The 5,396-nt window shown below is 40.6% G+C and overlaps 1 long non-coding RNA gene across 1 annotated transcript; it reads left to right on the top strand.

Annotated features, from left to right (window-relative positions):
• The first annotated feature begins 3,356 nt into the window (after positions 1-3,356).
• On the top strand, positions 3,357-4,444 carry LOC147628977 (uncharacterized). The gene is made up of 3 exons (XR_015267994.1): positions 3,357-3,592; positions 3,939-4,015; positions 4,103-4,444. It is a non-coding gene; the product is annotated as an uncharacterized LOC147628977 (long non-coding RNA).
• The last annotated feature ends 952 nt before the right edge of the window (positions 4,445-5,396 follow it).

The following is a 5,396-nucleotide window of genomic DNA, read 5'->3' as shown; positions in this document are numbered from 1 at the left end:
ATTTACTCATTTTTGGACTATTTTCTTTTATTCATTGTATTTATCTCATCCCAACACTTGGGTTAATCCTATTGGCCCTCTCGAACCTTATTTGGACCTTAATCCAAAAATTTCTGAAAATGTGGACCCTTAGGCGACTAAGGTCACATATTCAATTTATTCCTAATGCACATTGGAAAGTTCATTTTGAGCTTCTGTTTCAAGGGAATTCATCTTAGACATTAGGAGAGTTTTTGTATCCAAAAATATCTCCATTTTGAATTACCTCTCTCTAGACAGTTTTTCTTTCTAGGCCAAAATAGGGTAAAACAAGATCTTTTTCCATTTCTGAGGGGGGAATGATTATAAGAGACATAAGGGTAGGTTCTTACACCTTTACATCTCAAAAGCTAGAGGGAAGAATCTTACAATATATAGGAGAGGTTTATGTGTGTGTGAGAGAGAGAATAAGACAAAGAAAGAAAGTTGTATCATCCTCCATGGGGAGCCAGGTATACTCCATGGGGAAATAAAGTTGTATCATCCTCCATGGGGAGCTAGGTATACTCCATGGGGCCTAGCTCAAAAAAACTATAAAATAAGTCTCCTTCCTCATAGGGAGGGATCTCACAACCAAGGGCTCACAACCAAGAGATGTTTTGGAGTCTTCAAGGTGGTGTCTATAATTGAAGATACAAGCAATGTACATTTCCAAAATCATGGGAGATGAAAAACCAGCTCGTAGTTGTTGAAGGTCAAGGCGGCCATCCACCAAGAGTTGTCCAAAGCCTTCTATGATGTTTGCATAAGCAACAAAGCAACAGTGCAAAGCTTTCCCTTGGAGGCAACTTTCTTCTTACTAAGTTTTTGCTTGGTTCACAAGCCAAATGTATCCACGCTCTTGTACTCAGCACATTCCATGGCCATACAAGCTCCCCTACAACCATACGTCCACAGCTTAGCACATCCAGCTATAGCCACTGACTCTCTTTCCTCCACCTCCATAGTAGTCAAACATCCACAACTTAGTTTTGTTAAGATTAAATAATGTCTCCACCGTTTTGCTCACACTGTATATCACAGACAATCCTAGGTTGAAACTCCCCACCTTAGCTTACATTAATCCCACATTACCATTAGGTACATTATAAAAAGTCACAAACGGAAGTGAACCCCATGTTTACCCTCGAGGATGCCTGCCCGTGTTGGTATAGTATCAAAATATAACAAATACAATGAATAAAACAAATAAACACATAAATACAAAGCTAAGACTACTCACTCACATCAAAGTCCTCAATGGGAAGAAAAAAATGGAAGTCTAGAAGCTCATCCTAATTCTTGAGGAACTTTGGCAAGTCATCGCGATGTCATTCGTATCATGCATCAACTAAGTTGTCATTTTGCACCATAATTAGGATCATTCTCACCCTCAAAGTTTTGATCATTAGATTGCTCCTTAATTCAGATGAGTTGATAGCATTAAATCCGTTCTCCTCCCTTCATATGTTGCATTTTGTCCCTTGTATTGTGTACTAAACCACCTCACTTCAAGAGAGTACTTGTTTAAATTCTGTCATATACTTGACTTCCAAATTGCCCCGTGAGCACATCAACATACCCGATGTTACCTTCAACTACATTCATGTCATTTATGAACTATGTTGAATCTTTTTGCCCTTATGAAGCTTTGAAGATTTTGTTTTTGAGAATCCACCTTCTTCCCTACACAGCGCTGCACGCATGCTATGAGAGGAGGTGAGCCATTTTTCTTTGGAAACTTTACAAGTTTTGTTTTCACTTAAAGATTTGTTGATTTGTTGTGTTTGCTCGCTTCTCTTCTTCGCTCTTTATTGTGCAAGCACTGCATGCTTTTGTGCCACAAAACCATGCACTTTTTTGTATGCAAGCGTTATGGATTGGGTATAGAATGCAGTGAGTAGATGGCTTGAAGCCTGGTGGCGGTTACGCAAGGGAGGAAAAGACAAGCGCTTTTTTGTGTGCAAGAACTAATATGGTTTGGGTAGAGAAGGCACAAGAGTACACGGCTTGAAGCCTGGTGGCGACTGCGCAAGGGAGGCAAAGGCAAGTGCTTTTTTGTGTGCAAGAACTAATATGGTTTGGGTAGAGAAGGCACAAGACACGGCTTGAAGCCTGGTGGCGGCTGTGCAAGGGAGGCAAAGGCAAGTGCTTTTTTTGTTTGCAAGCGCTATTGTGGATTGGGTAGAGAAGGCACAAGAGTAAACGACTGGTGAGAGAACCTCGACAGCAAACCAACAAGCACAGAGGCAATTAGCAGCAAAATTATCATACTCATATTGTACTAGACTAGACATCTGCAGTACTCTGCTATAATATTGATGATGCTACAGTCGTGCTTCACATGTCCTTTGGTGCAGCCAGCTCCTGGCAATGGGTGCTTGCTATGCCCCTTAAAAAGAGTTGGGCGGGCAAGCTCTGTCTCCAAGCCATTTGCAATCCTCACATGGAGTCAAAGGGATGAAAGGGCAAAGGGGGAGGGGTGGGTAGGCATCTAAGAGAGCGGCAATGAGCTACGAGGTGCGGTCGGGGGTGTGTTTGGGCATGACTCCGGGGGGCTCTATGCAATCTACCACCATGCTCAACCCATCGTGCAGGGCACATGGGTGGTGGGAGGCTAGAGGAAAAGTTTTACAACATGCTGGTTTTCTCTTGTTGATGTGCAGGCTGCAGACAAGATGGGACTGCAGATTAGAGAAGTGGACTACATGTGTGTTTCTTGTTTGGTGGGGGGATATGCTAGAGTTTGCTAGAGGGTTTGATGCCCAAGATCACACGCAGCTACGCATAATCACACAGTTGCATGGAAGTTTGGCTGCCCATGTTGAAGCTTTTTTGTTGAATCTTTAAAACTTTTGGGTTGATTGATGTTCTTAGTTATGGATGGGGCTTGAGGGATGCAAACAATGGTTTCATCCACACTATCAATTGTTCCAAATACATTGCCCCGACTCCCTTTCAGTTGACCCCATATTTTGTGTTGCCAAACCTGGTTGCCTGCACTAACCTATGTGCACTATCAACCACCCCGCTTTGCAGGATTCTAGCATCCCACTCCTCTTTCTACTATTTTTTTATTCTAGTTTTGCTAGTCACTTCTCTTGTCCTCTCTAGTGGATTCTAGAATCCATGATTAACTTTTAGCCATAGTTATTACTTTTTTTTTACAGGTCATGGCTTCTCAATCTCAAGTTTTTTCTTATTTTTGGATTCTAGTTTTGATGATCACTTCTTTTGTCCTCTTTGGTGGATTCTAGAATCCATGATTAACTTTTAGCCATGTTTGTTTCTTTTTTTTCAGGTCATGGCTTCTCAATCTTAAGTTTTTCATATAAGCAAGAAGTCTAAAACTTCAACGTAAGATTCTATGCAACCTCAACCCAATTCAAGCTCAAGGAGGGGACACTCAGATGCACTGATGTCTTCTCACTTGGTTCCCGCACCATGAAGTGTGGGTTTTGAAGTAACAAGGCTTTTTGAAAGTCCATCTCGTTCTTCTCATCGACAGCTTCTTGCTCCTAAACAATTCCCTCGTGAGCTTGTGACTTAGCACACCAAAGAGCATCACCAAAAGGTTAGAAAGGGAAAAAGTCAAGACCTAGAACTTGTGAGAGAGGCAAATACCCTTCAAAGCTCTCAAGCAAAAAACATATGGGATAAAGTTCTTGCCAAAAGCAAGTATGAGCATGCTTGGACACTCAGCTTTAGACATCATGGGGGGAGTAGGCAATTAATTGATTCAATAAACCCTTTTTTTATTGTTAGAAAATACAAAGGACCTTCAAGTGATTCTAACAAGTACTTTTTTACTGGTGGTTGGATGCATCAAGAAAGTGCAAGAGCATAAAGGCAAAAATAGGAAATATTTTCTTATTGAGTGTGATGACTCCACTCGCTTTTTTGTTCTTGTTTTATTGAAGGACTTTGACATGGATGAAATAAATCCTCTGACCACACAAAAAACTTGATGATCAATGCAATGCAAACTCGAGGCTTGGTAAGAACTAAACTTTTCTCATTCTCTTTTGAACTTTTGTCTCTTTTTTAAAAAACATATCATTGATTTCATTGTTTTTGGTCGTAGACATTTGGAAGAGCCTATAGTGAGGTGCTAGAGGGTTTTTTTGGCTCAGATAAGAACTCTTCAAGTAACTACATCAAAGAGGAAGGAGAGGAAGAAGAAGAGTCAACTTCTTCAAGTGATGGGGAGGTTGAGAAAGAACATCCCCCTTATCCATTGATGCAAACCCCTATCACAAGCAAGAAACGAAGCAAAAAGTCAGGTAAATCAAAGGACTCGAAGTTTCTTCCTAAATCAAAGATTGTTCCATCCGGTCCTGGTGCCCCTTACCCGACACAAGAGATTCAAAGCTCTTTTAATTTTTTAAGAGAGAGGGTCAAGAAAAATAACATGGTGGATCTTTTGCCTATATTGTTTCCCATAAGTGTGATTGAGCATCCACCAGTGGATCTCCAAACAGGAAGAAGACCCTTAGAGGTTTGCACTATTGTTAAACGTCATGTTCATAATCTAATGGTATAAATGAAAAATAAGCCAAATGCCATATTGTGAGAAATTGTTTGTTTTTGTTGTATGGGTGAGTACTTGGGTGACCTTAGAGGAAAGCTACATCGTTTTTTCTTTCAATTTTGATATCTGTGTACCACCAAACTCTCTCTAGCGTGAACTAGCAGGTTTGTTACTCTATTTTCTACTTTTTTAATCCACAAAATTCACAAAAATAAGGAGCCATTGGTTGTGCTATGAGCTTACATTACACTCCTTATGACTAGCACAACCATTTCGAAGCATCTAGATAGGTAGTTTACACCCAATCTTCACTCTGTCGATGCGGGAGTTAACATGTGAAAGTGCAGGAAAACGGTTCACGATGTGAACCATTTCTTGCTATCTCATAGCATTAACCACTTCTGCAAATCAGTGCCACAAATTATGGGATTACCTTGCTAAATATAGGGTACCTTATCCTCACACCTCTGACATAACGGGTCCTACTGAATCATATCCTGTGAACTAGCAGGAAGATACTTCACGACATGAAACACCCCTTGTTTCACTGTGTGAACCATTTCGATTTCATGACATGAAACACCCCTATTTCACGACATGAACCATTGCTTACTACTCACGATGTGAACTATTTTCTGTGGTTTCATGAGGTGAACTATAACGGATCTAATTCACAAACCAAGGAAAGTCAGATTAAAGTTAGGAAAGTGCTTTAAATTTTGCAAGTTGAGACCAACTAACTCAAATCAGGCACATGGACCCAAAATTCGGAGTAACTATTGAGCACGTGAAAGTGCAAAAAATAGTTCACGACATGAACCGTTTCCTGCTATTTCACGGTGTGAAC

This window comes from Cibotium barometz, chromosome 18 (assembly GCF_041138505.1).
Source record: "Cibotium barometz isolate CiBa-2024 chromosome 18, ASM4113850v1, whole genome shotgun sequence".
In the NCBI taxonomy this organism is placed as follows: domain Eukaryota; kingdom Viridiplantae; phylum Streptophyta; class Polypodiopsida; order Cyatheales; family Cibotiaceae; genus Cibotium; species Cibotium barometz.
The sequence above is the reverse complement of the archived record's forward strand: the minus strand, read 5'-3'. Positions and strand labels throughout refer to the sequence as shown.